General features: G+C 38.9%; 1 protein-coding gene and 1 pseudogene across 3 annotated transcripts in view; one reads left to right on the top strand and one right to left on the bottom strand.

Annotated features, from left to right (window-relative positions):
• FBXW7 (F-box and WD repeat domain containing 7) overlaps window positions 1-21,075 on the top strand; it is a 280,045-nt gene that overhangs the window by 57,821 nt on the left and 201,149 nt on the right. Inside the window, exon 1 of one of the 3 annotated variants that reach the window (XM_026647854.1) lies at window positions 4,887-4,946. The exons of the other annotated variants lie outside the window; for them this stretch is intronic. The gene's annotated coding sequence lies outside the window, so the exon portion shown is untranslated. Of the gene's footprint in view, window positions 1-4,886; window positions 4,947-21,075 lie in introns of those variants that run through there. 3 annotated transcript variants of the gene reach the window in all.
• Window positions 1-21,075, bottom strand: part of LOC113406011 — a 158,324-nt pseudogene that overhangs the window by 95,958 nt on the left and 41,291 nt on the right.

The raw sequence follows: 21,075 nt of genomic DNA, 5'->3' as shown, positions 1-21,075 counted from the left end.
GTTTAAAATGTTAATGTTTACAATGAAACAATTTGTCCAAATAAATCCTTTGTTTAGAAGAATAAACATACGGTGGATAAGGGGAGGGAAGAAAAGAGGCGAATAAGACAGTTGCAATGAATTCCCATGCTTGGGTCAAACAACTCAGATGTTAATGTACACAGACTTGTCTTTAAAGCAGCCGATTACCTTAAAATATTTCTGCTTCCTAAACTTAATTAAGGCCAGTCCACTTGTTTTGCTGCAGAATAAAGGGGTGGAAAGAGTAATAAATGACAACACAACTTTCAGTTTGTAGTTTCTTTTATGCTTTGTGCTATGGTTCTTGATTAATCTGAAAGTGTATCAGGGATGCCCCACAAATACGGACTCTTCCGCGCCTTCTTTTCAACGTGAAAATTAGCTTGATAGGAGTCCTGTTCAGAATTTTCATAGCAGAGAACCAGAGACGGTAAGTAAATGACTGCTTTCCAGATCTGCTTGCTAGGGTTACATTTCAGACTTGTGGTTTTATCTAGGAGAAAATATTGCTGGAAAAACTGGGTTGTTGCAGGAAACAAGATGATTAACCTGTGGTATCTGTATCCCTGAGATGTTGATGAGAGAAATGGCTTAGTGCAGTGGTTCCCAAACTTTAACAACCTGTGAACCCTTTTCACTAAAATGTCAAGTCTCGTGAACCCCCTCTTAAAAATGAATATTTCCAGGGATTTTCTCCTTTACCTGAGTATAAATTATAAAAGCAGAGATCTTGGAAATATAAAATTGGTTTTTGTGACATGTTTATTACACACTATGTATTATTAATTATTATTTATCATTACAGTATTTTTATTGCATTATGAAAATGGCAACACTCTTCCAAGATCTCACTTTTGTAGCTTGTATCACTTTGAATAAGCCTGTTATAAGACAAGGCTCCTATGTTTCATCATGGAGTATCAGCTGTGAAACAGCATGAAGGTATTTAAGAAGCCAACTCAGAGTTCGTCCTACACAAGCATTCAGGTCTTGAGCAGTCCAGGCAAACAACACACGTTACAACAAAGCTTAAACTTGTTCTTCATAATAATTTTAAAAACAATACTAGCTGCCTATTTATTTTTAAAAACAGCAAAAAATATCCACCTCCCTTTCCATTTCTTATAAGGAGTCTTGAAGGTTAAGTCTCCTCAGTGTCCCATGCTGCCCGGGGTCCCTAGGGACAGCTCTGTCTGCCATTAGGGAATTTTCCCCCGAAAACCCCCTGTAACATTTCGTGAACCCCCAGAGGTTCACGAACCCCAGTTTGGGAAACACTGGCTTAGTGCATTTCAAAAAAGTTCCATGTTCTGAATGAGTATAACACTTGAAGTTGCAAAAAATTGCAAGTTTTCAGTTCTCATACTTTGGGATATAACTTGATTATATTCTTGTATCAACTTCCTCTTGATAAAATATTGCAGTGTTTAGTATATTCCCTGTTGGTTCTCTCTACCTAGAATCCCTTTCCTGCCTGTGTTTGTCTGATGCCTTTTCACATTCCTTATAACCCCTTCCTGAAAATTCACATCTTCCAAAAGTGTGTGCTAAATTGTCTCCTCAAATGTTACACCAGACTGTATAATTGTACTCCTCTAGAATGTCCAAAGAATCGTGGAACTGCCAAGACTCTGTATGGAGTACATTACCCAATCCACATTGCTTTCGTCACTTCCCATCTACCTGCTTTCTGTCCTACATCCCTCATACATGTTCCCCCTACTGTCTATGTCCTTTGTATTTGTTGTCTCTGCAGGTTTAAGGTAAAATCCGGGTAAGGGATATAAAATACATGAGAGTAAATTCAGACTTTTATTATATAATAGCTTAAAGCCAAAATGTTACAATATTTAATTTAATAAAAGCTGGGTAAAATTGACAGCCATCATACATGTAATGAAGTTTGCCTGTGTCAGCAAAAGCACTCTGGGTAATCCTGCATGTGCCCTTCTCAGGGCAGTGGTGCCTTTGGTCTTGAAAATCCAGTCTTATACCCGTGGGTGATGGCATACAAAGGCCAACAGTGACTGTTTGGGGTGATCGTAGACCCCACACAATTTCAAATGTTGGTAGAAGTGCCTCTGTGTTCGAGAATAGCGTGGATGTGTGTGCTATGAGAAAAGCTTGTGGCTCTCCAGAAGGAGGTATCAAGGCTAAGGTCTCAACCCAGTGTCCCTGATACATTTTATCTAAAGTGCTATGATTGGTCGCTGTTTTCAGACACCTTTTTGAGAGACCATAGATGCATCCTCAGCAAAATCAGGTACACTCCATTTTCAGTCTACCGGTAGGAATCTGTTGATTATCTTGTCCTTTTGAGGGATTCCAATTTTTTTAATGGTGTCCACATTAGATAATGTCTTGAATGGGATGTCATTCGAAACCTCAACTCCATCTGTAATGATGAATATTGTGAACCAAGGAGCTGTTGGTGCCAACAGGTGGAGGACACGGGGTGCGTAGGGTTTTACAGTGATCCCCAGAGTCAGATATATGGATAGTAGTTCACTGAAGGATGGCATGAGAGGTCTCTACTGAGAGCCTGCAGTCCACTGGAGCCAAAGACCCAATTGCCGAAGCCTCCAGTTCTCACTCACCCTCAACCGCTTGTGATAATTATGGGATAAATATAAAAATTTGTGGCATATTGAAAACTGAAAATGTAGGTACAGTGTACCATAAAGTGAATTTATGAAAATAAATAACATGAGGGCTACTTTACTAACGTTTTATATTTAAGTGATAAAAACTTTTTTATAATTTTTTCTTCCTGAAGACTACATAGAAAGTAGTTTTAAGGCTTATCTACAGGGGAAGTTTCCAAAATAAGAGCAAGTTTTCTCAGAATAAGAGTATCTGCATGAGGAGTTAATTCAGAATAGCTATTCGGCTTTAAAATCATGCCTACTTTAATCTGAATTAACTTCACAGTATAGACAAGCCCTTACACAGGTAGCATTTGATACAGCAGGGAAAGAAGACAACTAAATAAAACCACAGTAAGATGAGAAAGAGGAAATGAGGATGAACACATATGTAGATATCCCCATATCTACCTGTAACAGGGGTTTTACCTGATCTGGTGTCAGATGCTGCCCTTGCCTCAGTTACTTCACTCAGATAGACTCACTGTCTCATGTTTTGGTGGTTCTTTGGCTCCTGGCACTAAGCTGCATTGATTTTTAGTGACTTTGTCCTCCAGCCAAATCTAAAACATCAGTCTCCCTGCTATCAGGGATAAACCAAGTCTAACAGAATAAACATTTAGCAACCTTGCACTGGGTTTTCCTCTGTTCTACCTAGGGTTAAGGAAACCCAATGAATTCAGATTACCCATCTCTTTTGGCTAAGAGTGATAGGCTTGCATTCTAAGCATTCATTCATTTGATTATAGTTCAGGCAGTGAAGATTCTCACAGCCAACAGCATGGCAGTGTATTACTTGAATTGGCAGGAAGAATTTCTTTCTTCCCTGTCTTGTCAAGTTTCATAAATCTTTGGGAATAGTGTATTCTGAACAAAATAATGTGTTCAGCTCTGCATCTGATAGGAGTGAAGAGAACACCTTAGTAGACTTAAGTCAAACAGGGTCTGAACAGTGTGTCTGCGTCTCTCAAGGATTAAGTGGTAAGCAAGGCTCAAATTTGGCCCAATCCGTGATTCAGCAGTTCTTGAGGTGCTAGAGAGCAAGTTGGCATCCTCTTTTTTATGAAAACAGTCTAATCCTATGATTGCAAGGAAAATCTTGAAAATATAAACTGAAAGGAATAGATGCAGTGATGTGTAGAGACAGCCTAAACCAATAGATGTGAATTCCCATTGAGATAAATCAATGAGAATGCACCTTTCTTTAGAAAATCTGCTAACTCAGATGTCCAGTGATTTAGAGCTCGTCTAGATTAGGGAAATCTGCACCAGTACAACTAATGACATGGATGTACTTACATCAGTGCATCACCTTACTATACACACTATACTGATTCAAAACAGAGATTACACTGGCGTAATTACCCCAGTGTAAATAAATAAGTTTAGATTCTGATACTATCGTATTTTTGGTAGCTGGGGCACTAAGCACATATCTGTGCTTTAATCTTGCTTTGATTATAGGAGTATCTCAACCCCAGTGATGTGGAGCAAATCCCAGTGATGCAAAGCAGACCACCCCTTCATGTGATGGAGCCCAACAGAGCGCACGTGATCATATTTTGAATATCTGTGTAATCTGCTGTGGGTGGCATCTCATTTTTTCTTAAGGCAATGGAGCTTGAGTGAGCCCCACTACTTTTTTCCATTTTATTTGTTGGTGGGAAGTTCAGTTTTTGTCAAATATGATCCTCCGGATATTGGTTTATTTATCTGAAGTGTAAACACAGTGTTTGAATATGAGTGCCAGGTCAAACATGGACCTAAGGGTATATATGCACTGCAATGAAAGAGCTGCAGCAGTGAGTCTCAGAGCCTGGGCAATAGGCTTGGGCTCACGGGACTCGGGCTGTGGGGCTAAAAATAGCAGTGTAGATGTTTTGGGGTTGGGTTGGAGCCTGGGCTCTGAAACCCTGCAAAGGAGGAGGGTCTCGGAGCCCGGGCTCCAGCCCAAATGTCTAGACTGCTATTTTTAGCCCTGCGAGCCCGAGTCAGTTGGCAGCAAGTCTCAGAACTCTGTTGTAAGATGTGTGTGTGTGGTGGGTTTTTTAAAAATTTTTTATTTATTTTTATTGCAGTGTAGACATACCCTGTGCTTCATGTCAGACATATTTATTTTGTATTTAGGGCGAAGGCTCTCACTCCCTCTTCTCCACCTTTTTCCCTAGTTCCTGCTAACTTTGGGTAACAGAAGGACGTTTCGGAAAGAATGAACTCAAGTGGTCTAGATCACTTAAGCATCTACTTGACAGACGTAGACTCAGAGGAAAAAAACATAAGGTATGTCGTTGGAAAGGGCTAACAGATTTGAGAACCACTTCTGTTGTCTTAGGTTAGGGATCAGAAGCATTACCAGACTTGAAGTCACTTCTTCTAAGGTCATGTGTACACTACAAAGTTCAGTTGCCGTAAGTTATGTCACTATATGTCCGCTGACTCTAGTAGGTGATGTGTGTGCACTTGGATGCTTGCATCAGCTCTGTGTACCTTCACAGTGAGTTGTTGCATCAATGTAAAATGCACTTCACCGTAGGTAGGTATCTCACACTTCCCCCATGTGAATGTCCAGCTCAGTGTCTTGTGGGACATTTCTGCAGTGTTTTGTGGGTTGCCCCTTGACTGCCCCAGGATTTCTGGGAGCTAGGTGTCAAGTTCCCACCATATGTCTTTCTCCATTCCAGAGTGCCTATTCCATCCCATAACTGTGGTCCTGTTTTTGAAATCTTTTATTGTTTTGTATGCCTCTTAGTCTCTGCCATCTCTCTGGCACAGGGTGGATTGATTTAAATCAAGGCAATGATTTCAACCACCAAGTGGTAAGCCTCGATTTAAGTAATCTGTTTTAATCAAGTATCAGAGGGGTAGCCGTGTTAGTCTGAAACTGTAAAAAGCAACAGAGGGTCCTGTGGCACCTTTAAGACTAACACTTGTTAGTCTTAAAGGTGCCACAGGACCCTCTGTTGTTTTAATCAACTTTTCCATTTGCACTTGTTATTTTCTAAAGAAGAAGGTGCATTCTCATTGATTGAGAACCATTAAAATGTGTTGATTTGTAACTAAATATACATTTATTTAAGCAATTATATAGATTAATATTTTCAGATTCTTAATAACTGTACCTTTTTAGTATGTTAGAAAATGGTGAATGATGTATTGCTTATTAATTAGATAATTAACTTGTAGCTCATGAGTTGTGTCAATGCATTAGGATGGTAACTGGAATTTAATTAAATATGCTAACCATCATATAACATTTATTGTTATTAAACAAAACAACCTTAAATGTTTTGGATAGATAAACTTCATTGTTTTCCCATCAGCTGGAGAGTAAGTTTACATGGTGAGTGGTGTCATAAAGATTCATTATTTGAGAACTGAACCAATTTGAGTTCATGTAGGAAGAAGCTGTGAAATAGGAGAATGAGACCACCCAGCTGGGCTCGGTAGATGATCATGATGAGATACTTGATGTCGTCTCCTGGAGTCAGAGGCCAGGTCCCAGCGCCTGTGATGACTCTGCCGGTCTGTTGCACCCAGTAGCCCAGCCCCAGGTCCCTCACAGGATCAAGCTCTTAATACAGTACATAATCTATTGTGCCATGTGTAAAGCTTGATGTCAAAAGTTAGTTGTTTCTCCCCTGATTCTTTCTTTCAATATAAAAGCAACCTTTAACTCAGAGTTTTTGATAGAGGCTCATGGATTCATATTAATTCTTACTTAAATGTTTTAAAAAATTCTAATAAATTTAGTCCTTAACATATTTTGTATTAAATTCAGATTTAATTTTAAACATGTTTATTTTTAAAAAGAAAAACTTCTTATAATTTAAAAACCAGAATCAAACAGTTTAAATTAATTTTTTAAAACGTTTTAAAAAAAATCAATTTGTATCCTCCCTGCTCTGGCAGAAACATGGACCCTACACAACTCAGTGCAAGTCTCTCTTGAGCATTGCTATTAGGAACACACAATTCTCATGTATTTGCAGAACTTGGAGTACTACCACAGTCAGAATTGCAATGAGGAAGATATGGGGATGTTCAAGCACAGTAACTGCATGCTGATGGACACAGCAATGCCAGGTTGCTGCCGTTATTCATGGAGCAGCTCCACACAGAGGATCACCACTTCCGGGGCTGAGAAATGAGCAGTGCCTGGTGGGCTTGTGTCATAATGCAGGGTTGGGATGACAAGGAGTGGCATTAGAACTTGTGGATGCAAAAGACCACATTCCCCAGGCTGTGTGCTGAGTTGGGCCCAACCATCCAGAGCAGGGACACCAAAATAAGAGTTGCATTGACAGTAGAGAAGCAAGTAGCGCTCGTTTCTCTGGAAGCTTGCAACACTGGATTGCTATCCTTCAGAAGGCAATCATTTTTGAGTTGGAAATTCCACAGTGGGGGGGAGGGGAGGACCATTGTCTTGAAAGGGTGTAAGGGTTATTAATCATCTCCTGCTATGCAGAATTGTGATTCTTGGTAATCTGCAGAATATTGGATATATTTGCAACAATAGGGTTCCTGAAATGCGTAGGAGCGCAGATGGCAGACATATTCCTATTCTGGCTCCTGCCCACCTTGCCACTGAGTACATCAGCAGAAAGGGATTCTTTTCCATGGTTATGCAAGCCCTGGTGGATCACTGGGGACACTTCACTGAGGACAGTGTGGGCTGGTTGGGGATTAAGAACATTGGACTTCTAAAAAAGTGTAAACAGAGACATTCTTCCCTAACTGACGCACAAACCTTGGGGATGTTGAAATACCAATAGTGAGTCTGAGGGACCCAGCTTAGCCATTGCTCCCCTGGCTTATGAAGCTATACACTGACCATCTGGACAGCACCAAGGAAAAATTCAGCTACTGTCTCAGCTCGTGCAGACTGATTGTTGAATCTGTGTTTAGTAGATTGAAGGGTTGCTTTCTAGGCAGACATCCCCATCATTATTGCTGTAGGTTGTGTTCTGCACAGTATCTGTGAGGCAAAGGGGAGAAAAGCTACCGTCAGGATGGAGGAGCGAGGTGGACTGGCTGTCAGCTGAATTTGAACAGCCAGACCCATGGGCTTTTGGAAGAACTCACTTCGAACTTGTATGGCTGAGGGAGACCTTTAAAAAAACATTTTAACTCTCAGGTACATTAGTGTTGTCTGATGTTCAAGGGTGGGTTACCGCCTCACACTTTTGAAATCTAATGCTTGGTGTAATCTGTTTAATGGGAGTGGGGGGGTTATTATATGTTGCTATGAATTCCATAATGCTCGGTGTACATTCTTTAATATGGGGGGAGGGGCATTGCCCCTCTCCCCCAATGTCTGTAATGCTTTGTCTAAAGATTTGAATGTGTGTTCTTTATGGGCTACTGCTATAAGTTCTGTAATGTTTGCTGTACAGTAATAAAGATGCAGCATTTTCAAAAAATAGAACTTTATGTGCAAAGGAACAGTCAACAGTAACAGAGTGCCAAAAACTTAAAACAGTCTAGCAACAGTGTAAACCATACTTGAAAGCCCAAATCCAAAATGGAATGAAAGAAGTAGTGTCTGATCCTGTGATTTCTCCTTGTTTACTACCAGCATAGAGTGGTAGGGGTATGAGTGCACACCATGATGCCAGCTGTTGTGTTGGGGAGGGGGGGCATAGGGTCTGCTGACCATGGAGTTTTCCAAGGATTGTAAAGGCTGCGGAGTCAGTGCTCTTTGGGCATGTAGGTCAACAGTATCCTGCAACATTTATGTTTGTAGCCAGAGCAGACCCACAATGTCATAAACTCATAGACTTTAAGGTCAGAAGGGACCATCATGATCATCTTGTCTGACCACCTGCACATTGCAGGCCACAGAATCTCACCCGCCCACTCCTGTAATAGATTCCTACCCTCTGGCTGAGTTACTAAGTCCTCACATCATGACAGAAAGACTTCAAGTTACAGAGAATCCACCATTTACACTAGTTTAAACCTACAAGTGATCCGTGCCCCATGCTGCAGAGGAAGGCAAAAAACCCCTACGGTCTCTGCTAATCTGACGAGGGGGAAAATTCCTTCCTGACCACAAATATGGTGATCAGGCAGACCCTGACTATGTGGGCAAGACCCACCAGCCGGACACCTGCGAAAGAATTCTCTATAGTAACTCAGAGCCCTCCCCATCTAGTGTCCCTCAACCAGCGTTTCCTGTTGCATCTCTTGGTCCTTCTCCCTCAGCTGCAGCAACTGATTCCTCCATTCTGGGTCCTGCTCCATGGTCACAGTCCTCCAAACTCTGTTTTCCCAGTCCAATGCTATAGAGGATTGGAGGAGGTTGCTCAACATATCTTCTGGAGTCCTCTTCTTTCTTCTCCTGATCAAGGTCATATGTTCAGCGGGTGTGGATTGGGAATCCCTCACTGACCCTGCACCAGAGGCTACTGTTAATTACAGGATTAGATGTACAGTCACAACAGAAAGGGAGAAGTAAGTCTCAAAATTCCCTTGTATGATTCACATTAAAACCTTCAAGAAGAAGTGCTAATTACCACTTTTGCTTTGGAGTGTCTTGGTACAGCATGGCTTTACAGCTTAAACCATGCTTAATACTTAGTCCTGCCATGCGTGCAGGGGACTGGACTAGATGATCTTTCGAGGTTCCTTCCAGTCCTATGATTCTGTGGTGAATATGGCCTAGCCTACTGGGAAGAAGACAAGGGAGTGATTTGTTCTATGAAAGTCCAATGAATATTACAGTATTTTCACACGTGGTGGTGATGTTGGCTGATATCTCACTCCTGAGGGTGACAGGGACAGAACATTCAGCTGCTATTGGCATCCCGAAGCAGCCCGCCTACTGCAATGGTCCCAGCTGAGCTCATCCCAGACTGGTGTGGGCAAATTTCCTGTCACGTGGGGAGAAACTAGGCTGCCACCCTTAGAAACGTTTGGGTGAGGGTCGCAGAGTATATCCAGAAACATTCACGGATGTCTCTGAAGAAGACAAAAGGGTCATCCCTATTTAGATTAAAAAAAAAAAAAAAAAAGTACTCCATATCCTCCCTGTTCCCCACTGTCTCACCCAGCAAGCCAAACAATTGAAAAGCGGATACAGACTTTACCTCTGGTTTCTTTTACCTTCGCCCAAGCATAGGATATTGCTGTGAGGTGGACTATGTAATCAGACTGCCATACTGTTTTTTTAGAATGTATTCCCTAACTCTATATTTTCTAATATTATACCAGTAAAGTAATCAGTGAAAAGTCAATGCCTTTTTTTCAAAAGTTGAGAACGGTCTGGGCCCCATTTTTATATGGCAAAGTAGGGCATAGTGTGGAGGAGGGAACAAGGGCAATGAGGTTTCAGGCAACAAAAAGAGGAAAAGGTTAGTACAAGCAATAATTCTTGTTCAAACCTACCCATGTTTTCCTCCCCTTAATCTGCGGGGTCACGGGAGTTTCCCTGGCTCGACTTGAGAATTTTTGAACAACTTCTGGCACATGGCATGGTTTGAGTCCTCCACCGCATCATCCCTCCTCTCTCCCTTCTGTTCAGGGCAGGGGTATCTGCCTCGGGCTCCTGGTGGCCCCACCAGCACCCACTGTCATATGTTGGGTGCTGGTGGGGCCACTGCCAAGTATGGCGTGCAGTTTGTTATAAAAGCAACAGGTCTGTGGGGCAGCACCAGATTCTGTGCTTCCCTCACCTTCTGGTATGCTTTCCATAGTTCCTTTGCTTCACATGGCACTGATGTTGATCCCTGTCATACCTCTTGTCGAGCATCCCACAGAAATCTGATTATAGATGTTGACATTTCTGTGGTTGTTCTGTGGCTGTGCTTGCACAACTTGTTCTCCCCACAGGTCAAGGGGATCCAACACTTCTTGCCTGCTGCAGGCAGGAGCATGTCTATTAGCTCTCTGTGTGTATGGACCCAGCATGGTCAGTTTGACGGTTGGTTGGATGCGCACAATGAAGGTGAGCTGCTAGCTGTACGCACCTAGCTGGGCAATCAGGAAAAGGTATTTTGAAAACAAGAGTTTTAAGGGTATGTGTGTGGGGGCTTCCAGTGTCTGTGGAGGACAAATTTTGGTGTAGACACACATACCTCAGTGCAAGTCAACTTACATTGACAAAACTTTGTAATGTAGATCAGGCATAACTGTTTGGATGGTGGGCTGTTAATAGGGATGGGAGGGGCATTTGACGTAAAAAAAAAAAAATCTGATCTTCTTGAATCTTGAGACACATCCAGAAAATGGCTTCACTCCTGCAAGTGGAAACCTTTTCAGATTTTTATAGAGGCTAAAATGGTGATTTGTAACTTCTCTTTTAGCAATTACGTTTTTCTTCTCTCCCAATAAGCTGTTGTCTTTTATCTACAGCTAAAGTGTATGTAGCAGTCAGCTACCTACCATGTTCTTGTACCGCAGGACTCAGTCTTTTCTCACCCATGAGGAAAGCAGTTTTTAATGATCTGACAAATGTGTAGCCTAGATTCAATTCATAATTACATATTCATAATAAGACTTAAGTTCTTGTAATTAGTTCTTGTGAAACTTGGAGGTTCCTTTAAAACCTCTTAGTATCTGTTTATTTTTGCATCTGAAATAGAATGTTTCTTTGTGGCTATAACAGAAAGAGTTTCTAAGCTTTCAGGCTTTTATGGTATGGAAGACCTACATACAGTTTTTCATAAAGACACGGTAGTTTTGAGACTTCATAAAAGTTTTTGAATACGGGGGGCTCAGTTTGTCAATTTATTTACTCTCTCTAAGCTTGTAGTAGTTTCTGTCTTGCACATATAAAGGTGTGATTCTGCTTATATTCAGGATTGGTTACAAATTTGTGGACACAGTTAGGAAGGCTCATTGAAAATTTGGCTTTTGTTTGATAGTTGGAGTAACTATCTATTTGGAAGGCAAGTTGTGTTCAAGCAGACTAATTGATTTGCAGAGGAATGGCTGGTCAAGATGCAGATATTCTGTACAATTTGTGGGTGGGTATATTACAGATGTTGAATTTGTTTCTTACCAGGGAGGCCAAGCTGAGTATGTCTGGAAGCTGAACTAGACAGGTCACTTGACAATCCATGGTTCTCTGGGATCTTATGCCCCCTTCTAGAAAGAGTCTCCTTAAGACTTGGTTGTCATCAGCAGGAGCTTCTTTTTTTCTGTCCTGTGAACTTTCATTAGGCTAGTTCTCTTCTGTTTCTATCTAGAAGATAGCAAAACATTTGTATTAAGTTTAGCCTGTTAACTTTTTGTCAAAATTGATAGTTTACCACATAAAATAAGTAATAATACATTCTAGCTCTGAATTTTTATATATGTTGTGAATTCACTCTTTACACTCTATTAAGAAATATTAGCAACATATTAAATGTTTGAGGGAACATGAATCTCTACCTAGAAAAAATAAAAAAATTTTGTACCTTTCCTAAGAGTTTACTTTATCAGGAATCCAATAAAAAAGCAACCCAAGTGTCTAAGCTTGCCTTTGAGTTTGGGATCAGTCTTCTTGGAGTACTGCCACTGCCTGAATTGAATGGTCAGAAACCTCTGTTTCTGGTGTCTACATACCAGAGTTGCTTGGTCCCAAACCTTTGTCTACATTGTGATTTGTGGAGAATTTCTTTTTCAGGTAGTTGCCTCTCTCCCACTTCCCCGTAGTATTCAACAGTTTCTGTCCAATGTCTTCATCTCCTTCATGACTTATTTATTATTTCTAGGCTCATCCTTGTGAACTATATTTGATATCAGAGGGTGTGCAAGTACGGTACATAAGTAGTTTTTTACCCAATTCTTTTAAACTATTCATAGTGTACAGTCCTCTCCCCAATCTATGTCTGAATTTCTGAAGATTTTTCATCAGGACTCCTTAACTAAAAAAAATCTTGTGTGCTCGCGCATATGTAGCTGTTTTTCCTCTTTCTATTTTACATATGGAAGAGTCAGTTCTAGCTTAGCATGAAATCACCTCTGTTTCACTTAAGAGATGTATTAGAATTCTATAATTGGTTGTATAAATTGCTAGAGAATAATATATTTGAAATAAAGCATTTTTATTACAGAACAAGATGAGTGCTTTTTTGAAATTGCTAATATTAAAACAATTTTTAAACTTGATTTTAACTGATTTAATAGAAATATTTAAGGCTGCTAAACTTTTGAAGTGGTATATCAATAGTTCTGAGAGTATTGCTTGCCTTACTATAGATTCTGTCAAAGAATAACTTGAAGGATAACGTAATAAATTAGAGTTTGCAACAGGAAAGTGAAGGTCAGGTTGATCTTATGCTCAATTCATAGCAACCAGTTTTAACTTTAGTGATAACTTGCCTTTGTCGGAGTTAAAGTATGTGCAAAATTACCAGTATTAGGGACTGGAGTGTTTACTAGTTTTCTAATGCAGGAGAAACTAATGTAGCTGTGACACTTTTCAGATTAAACAAAATCTGATTTCACATTTTAAACTATTTTATAGAACAGTTCAGTGCAAAAAAATTTAAGTTTGTCACTCTCTGCTAAATTGTATCATTAGTATCAGGATTAACTTTTATTGGAATTGTTTTGTCCTTCCCATCCGTAGCCTTGAAAACAAAATTCTGTAGTGATATTAGTATCTTTCTAAACCATCTTCCTTTTGTCTTTTCTGGATAGTTGTTCTATATATATCTGGTTTGTCTGTCACTGGCCCCATCTGTATGCATTCTGAGAATCAATAGTACATTAAGGAAACTGACATGAGGAGGGAAAAATCATAAATAATGAATAACAGCCTTTACTGCTGGTGTTTCATTTCTGTTAAGAGGAATACAAATTCCAATGAAGTACTAGTGTATTTCATAACCATGTTAAACTAAAAATCTTTACCCAGTGCATTAGTATTTTATTAGAGTCTATTTTTTGTTTAGAAATAACATTTTGTAATGCTTAATTATGTGCTGCCAAAGAAAAAATAAGGTTTCCATTTATTAGAGGTATTGTGCACAGAGTTAGAATATTTTATTAGAACTTATCTGCAGTCTACTGAGATGCAAGGGTTTGAAACAAGGATTTTGTTTTTTGACAAGATCTCTCTTAGCTTTATAAGCAATAGCATCTTGAGAAAAGAGATTTTTGTGGTATGAAAGACGTGAAGTATTAATGGTCAAAGCGTGATCCTTGCACTTCAATTCTGTGTATTAATTTTTTTTCATTAGCTCTCTGCACATCCACATCCTGCATATTGCTGGTAAGCATGCATCAGCAATAAGACTTTCTTCACCAATGTGTCTGACATATCTCTGAAATGTGACTGGTCAAAGCAGCAGCTGATTTTTAGATGTCGGTTCCTTTCAAACCATCTGAGTAATTTCACCTGATTTTACTTTAAATTTTTGACATAATGTGCTCTTTCAATGAATAGACGTGTAGAATCAGCACAGGAAGAGCAAAGTCCTTGGCAATACCAGCTCAATTGCATCTGCAGATGAGGATTTAAAATTCTATGCAGCAGACAGTACCTCAAGCAGGCGAGTAAAAGGTTATTGCATTATTTTGCTTATTTGCATCCACAGTCTTTATCTACAAAAGGTTTTTTTATTCAATTTGCAGTGCATGCTTATATTTAGATATTACTGGAAATTGATTGAATAGAAACATAAATATCAAAAGGGCAGAGCAAGGTGAAAGGGAGAGGCAATACTAGCTCAGTTCAGCTTTAAACCTAGGAAGGGGAGGGAAGGAAGCAGAGGGAGCAGGAGAGAGCAAGAGAGAAATTAAGCTTTCAATGCAGTATGAAAACAAGAAGTTTTTCTTGAATATATATGTTTAAGCTGCTTTCATGCCATCTGTATTTTTCTTAACCTTTTGATAAAGAGGATGCTATTGAACTAGACAAGCACTGATAGCTCTATAAATGCAAGTGACAATTATTTCAAGTCACATTATCCTGTAATGATTTTAAGCATTTGTGTTAAGGTGAGCCCTTCTACTTCAGAAACCGTATTGCTTACTTCAATAAGCCAGTTAAAATGAGCTTTTTATAATATTTGTAATACTGGCATGTTGATTTAGCATATGGAAAGGAAAAAGCAATATATGGTTCATTGATTTAGTACTACGAGAAACACTGTCAAGATTTCTGACTGAGAGATTGAATTATATAGATGAAATTAGGCAGATAGTATTATTGAGAAATCATATTTTAGTTTCAGAACATAAAATTTTTTGAAACAGGCTAGGAAACCTATCTAGATCTGACTGCTCTTTTGAATTAGGTTTGCCTTTCTGTATAACTCTTCCTCTGAGCCAAAGACTTGTCTAACTTTTTTTCAAAGCTGCTTATACTAGATAGCTCTATTGCTTCTCTTGGGGAATTGATAAGCGCAGGGTTATGTTTCAACTTAAATTCCTTTATTGCTTAGTCCTTCTTTAGTTTAAATTTGTATTTGTTTTTTCTTAAATGTTATAGTAACTCACATAGCTTGGTAGCAGCATTCTCATATCTCTTCAGAGATTTGTATGCCTCGGTGGAATCTTTTTGTTGCATATGCATTTTCAATTTAGAATAAGATTTTAAAATATATATTGTAGAGTATAACAGGAAGACAAGTCTGTCATTCTTCTTGCATGTAATTGACAGGTCCCTCTTGAACACTAGAGTCATAAAAGGTCAGCTGCTCTGATTGGCAGGTCAGGCTCCATCCAGTAATCTGTTCCCTGTTGTTGCTCTAAGCAATGCAGCAGCAGTTCTTTTCCAGGTATTGAGCGGTTCTTGAATAGAGTGCATGGGTGATGTTGAGGGGTGTGGCTCTTTTCTGTTGGCTATTGGAATAGTGTGCACTTAGAGGGAGAACAGGTTGGATAGGCTGAGCTGGTAGAATAGGTAAATGGACTTGAAGTGATGGAGGAGGACAGAAGCTGTAGTGAGTGTGCAATTTAGGGTGTCTGACACCTCGAATTTATTCCTCTGTTAGATGCCTTTCTTTCCTTTGTAAACCAGTTAAGACCCTTAAAACATCTTACCTTGTAAAACCATAGTCTGGGAAGATTTTTTTTTTTTTTTTTTTTATTTTGTTTTTTTTTTTGGGTGTGGGGTTGTGGTTGGTTTTTTTTTTTTTTTTTTTTTTGGGAGGAACACCTGTTTTTTTTTCTGTTTATCAGTGTTAATTTCAGCCAGGGAACTGCAGAATGAGGCAGTCAGCCAATTTTGAGTATATATGGGAATGTACCAGTTCTGGTTTCTTAAGGAATAAAGTCATCTGATGAGCAAGTCAATGTGTGGATGTGGCTGCAGCATTATTTCTTCTTTAATGAAGAGGCTGGGCCGTTCGACCTGCTGCTCTGATCTTCTATCTTGCAGCCATACATCAGACCAGTTACAGAGACTATCCATCGAATGTCCCAGTCAGCCAAAGAAGGTAACTATACATATTTATTTAAAATCTAAAATATACCATAAAATAGATGCATTATAATTTGGACCTACATGAAAAGACAAATTTGAGATGTTCCTAGCAGATTTCTTGACCTTGCAGTAGCTATCCAATATCATTTTGCTATCATCAGGTTATGTAGCAATAGAAATGTGCTGCAGTAATTGATTTTGTAATAGGATCAGGTGATTTACTGGCTACAATGACAACCACTTGCTTGCTTGCTCTGAAACGTGGAGCACTCTAATGGATGTTATGATTGCAGCCTAGAGTTGCTTTGAAACTGCTGGACTCTTAAAGATGCAGTATCTCTTATTTGTGTCAAAATAAAAACTAATTTTAACAATATTCTTCCCCAACGATCTTATACAATAGAAGCATTGGAAACTGACAGATTTTTTAAAATTTCAGAGGACTTTTCACAATTTAGAGAAATCTTCTGTATATAGAATCAGAAGTCATCTTAATACATTGAATATACTCCTAGCCTTTTTCTGGTAGCTATTTAATGCACATTTTTGTTAATGTGCTTTACTCATTTCTTGAGAACTTGGACCATAGCAAAACTAATTTCACTCTGTGTTTGGGGAAAGTGCAAAGACAGCAATTCTCTTGACCATTTTATCTACTTAGGACATTGATGGGTGAGTAGGAAGCAAAATGCTGGCTCTGGTTAGAAAACAAACAAACTCAACTGCTAAACTTCAAGTCAAGTTAAGGATTTTATTGTACGAAAGTCATTATAAACTCTATGATGAGTGAAATTGGGACTCATAATTGGTTCTAGCCTTTGGACCAGCCTATCTTATCCTGAAACTGAACATGTTTTGTTAAGCTTTTATATCACTAAGATTTGCAAGGTAGCATTCATTTGCAAGGTACATTTGTGAATAGTAAGTACACCTCTACCCCGATATAACGCGACCTGATATAACACGAATTCGGATATAACGCGGTAAAGCAGTGCTTCGGGGAGGCGGGGCTGCACGCTACGGCGGATCAAAGCAAGTTCAATATAACGCAGTTTCACCTATAATGCGGTAAGATTTTTTGGCTCCCAAGGACAGTGTTATATCGGGGTAGAGGTGTATAAGTACAAAGTATGCTCCTGTGTTTGATGCTAGTTTATATTTAGTCCTTTTCAGTCAAAAACTTTCAGAATGTGTTGCTGATATATTTACCCATTATTGTTCAAGAATAAGCAAACATTTTTGTGAATACTTAATGCCTCCTCTAGGACACCTATTTCATAAGTAACAGAGAGCTTAAAAAGTGAAAACAATTATTTCTGTGTTTAACTTTTTTTTATATTGTGCCTGGGCTGCACTGGTAATCAGTGGAAAAAATTGCCTGTATCACATTACACTTACCAATGGGAAATTCCTGCATGAATTTTGAAGTAGGAAACAGCTAAGTTAAAAGGTAACTTGAATTGTGGATTAGTGTGCTAAAGCTTAGGTGATCATACAATCACCTCAACCTGAAAACATAAGTAGGATGTGTACAGTAAACAATTAATTGCTAAGATCAGCAAGGTGATGGTTTTTAAGGTAAAGTATAGAGTGCAGTGATTCAAATGTTCCTTAACTAATGTAATATTTTTCAGGGTTTATTTTTCAGTATAATTGTGACTTTAGAAAGACATAGATCATAAAATGTTTTCAGTATATGGTATTACTTTGGAGAAAAATGGTATGATTCACTGTATTTTGTGTACCTAATTTCTGTTAATGTTAGGGATCAGAGGTCACTTTCTGAAGTTAAAATACAAGAATTTATTAAACATTAAGCAAAATATTTGGGAGTAGCTGAGTTCAGCAGTTACAAATATAAAATAGAAACAACGCTATTTTAAATAGTAAAATTGTTAACTTCATTAGGAAAAAGCAAGTGTGCAAAAACATTTTAACCACAAGTTCACAATTCCGTGGCATTATAATGACGAACATGGTATAAATAAGCACATTATATTTCCAGAATTTTCAAAATTGCACTAAAAATGATGATGTGTTATACATGTTAATCACAGTGCCCACGACAGAACAGAGTGAGTGAGTGGGAATTTCCTTTAGGCTGCAGAAATAGTGTGGCTGCTAAAACTAGGCCTAGCACTCTGAAAGTTCACATGGTGGACAGTAAATGTGTGTGTATATGTGTCTATATTTTTGTATCAACATACATATATAATAAACTGGAAGTGATATGGAAAATATGAGACAGATTCTCAGGTAGAATCTTTACTTCAGTGGAGCTATGGCAATTTACAACAGGTGAGGAACTGCCCATATGTATTTAGAGGTAGCATTCTTTTACCAGCTATCTGTCTGAAAGATATTTGCAATACTAGCTGTTATGGTAGCCCTCAGTCAAAGATCATAAACTTTTTTTTAAGGTTTAGATCCTGCTTTAATATCATTCTAGTACCATAAGAACTACATTGTGAAAACATGAACAATTAGAATAATTTAATATGTAACTTAATATTAAAAGCATTATTAAAGCAAGATGGAAACTGGCTTTAAATTTTAATTTGGATATACATTTCTGTATATCTCTATATAAATACACTAGTGAACATAAATACTTGTTAATGGAGCAGAAAAATAAAAATTCATAATTATCCATTTTTAGCATGCTTAGCAAAGTGCTTTGTGTATGAATTACAAGAATATAGCACACACCTGGCTTTCCTTTAAATTAAAGGGGAAAAGAATGCTTTGGATCCAAAACTTGTCTTACCTTGAGTACATTCTTTTGATGAATGGCCTTCAAACCTTAAAATGTTTTTGGTTTTAAAATTGCTGTCTTTGCAGTTAAGAAATCTTTTTAAAGAAACTTTATCTCTTCCCCTCCAAAAACAGCTAGTAACTATTTTGTAAGATAAACAATCAATATAAATTATGCACCTGTTAGCTGCTACTATAGAATTTTTAATGCTGTTCTCAAATAAATAATGTTTCTTGAAAGGACTTTTGAAATATATTGCATTGGTTAAAATAATACTGCTGAGATGATAGAATCACAGTTTTTAGTGTATGATACATTTGTGTATGATACATTTAGTGTATGATACATTTGCATAACAATGGTCCCTTTTAAAAATAAACTAAATTAATCTATTTCCAGATTATTAGTAGTGATTTATTTCTAATGCAAACACCTAAACAGTTCTATTTATCATGTTTTTTGAGCTCACAGGAAAAATGTCATGCAAGGCTTGCTATGGTGGTAGTCCCCAAATACTGGAATTTTCTGTTCATAGTTGATAGTCACCTTGTAACTTGACATAACTAGATAGCGCTTGTTAGTGAGTTGGACAGGGAAGAGAGAAGTGCACAAAGTTACAGCAATGTGTCATCAAAATACACTGAAATTTTCTTTTTTTCCCCAACAGTAACCTTAATCTTAGACATCAGTGATGTGGGTCTGACAGAGATAATAAGGATCTCTGATTTGTCCCTTAACAGGGAAAAGGTAGCAGATCTCTTTTTAGTTACTAAAACTAACAGATTCTTATACAGATCACTATTCTAATAGCCAGTATTTGAACCAAATGTAAGCTGCCTAGAAGTCTAAAAATGGTTTTCATCCCCTATATATGCACTCAGACACACATCATTTTAAGATAAAGAACTTAGAGACTTTCTCAGTATGCCACTGTGATGGGGCAGCTGCCCCACGCTAGCAGAAATGGAGTTAAAAGCAGCCCTAGGGAGGCTGCACCAGAGGCAGCCAATTAGAAAGGGTCTGAGAGGAGCAGCCAATAATAGCCCGGCAGGCTCATATAAGAAGTGCTGCAGGGCAGAGCAGAGGGAGTCACTCCCTGGAGCTTGAGGAGGGACGTAGACTGGTTGCCTTGCAGGCTGAGGGCAGCAAGTACCCTGGACATAGCAGTACTGCAGGCTGAGGCCCTGAGACTAAGGCAAAGAGGATGCTGGGCCACAAGGAAGTGGCCAGGGAGATCCGCAGAGGAATTGGAGGGGATGCAGTAATTGGCTGCTATATTTGGACCTGGAGTAGCGAGCGAGCCTGGGTCCCTCCCCTCTGCACCTCGCCACTGGGGAATTGGCTAAACAGTAGAATGCACTTGCCACAGAAGGAAGTGGCTGGACAGTGAACTGCAGTTCCCCCAAAATGGGGGAGAACAGAGTGTGACACTCCAGAGGGCTGTGTCCTGTAGAGGACACCACGGTCCTTGGGGCGACACAGGTCATGGAGCAGAGGTGACGGCGTGCAAGACACCACCTGAAGAGGGACAGAGCTAATTCCCAAGACAACCAGCAGGAGGCACCACAGTGGTGAGTCAAGCCCCATCACAGTCCCCAAGAAACCTATTGATGAAAACTTGAGGAAGCCCATTATACTGGTATGCCACAAACAAAAAAATTAACTTAATACAAGTATATTAGTTCTAAAGCACTGAAGTGTTCAGAGTCCTTCAATTTCAGTTAAGTGGAGCACTAATTCTGCAGAACCAGAGAACCATTCCCCCACCATGTGCAATGTACTGTAGTTCAGAGTTCAAAAGCCATATTTTGGAAGGGTCAGTTCATACCACAAGCACCCCAAGGAATTTATTTAACTAAGCAGCACAAGAGAAGTGGATTGAGTTTTAACATCATCTTTTATGCACTACTGACTAGTTCAGCAACTGATTGATATGTCTTGCCTGTAAGAATGTATTATTAGGACTAAAATGCAAGCATGTATATAATTTTATGTTCCAGTAAATAAACTGCGGAGTTTCTATCCTTTCAGTTCAATGTCAAGGGCAGATGTTTTAGTAGGAGATCAGTTTTGCTAGTACACCAAACTTCTTTAATCCATGTCACCTCCCTGTTGTTGGTGACTAATGAATACTACATACTATCATATCTTACCCAGGATTTTATAAAAGGGGGTGAAGGATAAATGAGTACAGCTCTGAAAGAAAATACTAGATGGACATGGGGGAATTTTTTAAAGAATAAATTAGCTCTTTCTTAAAATATAAAACTTTAGATTAGTTAGTGGGCGTGGAC

This window comes from Terrapene carolina, unplaced genomic scaffold (genome assembly GCF_002925995.2).
Source record: "Terrapene carolina triunguis isolate 2854851 unplaced genomic scaffold, T_m_triunguis-2.0 Scaffold66, whole genome shotgun sequence".
NCBI classification, from domain to species: Eukaryota; Metazoa; Chordata; order Testudines; family Emydidae; genus Terrapene; species Terrapene triunguis.
Note: the sequence above shows the minus strand (reverse complement) of the source record. Positions and strands in the feature narration are given on the sequence as shown.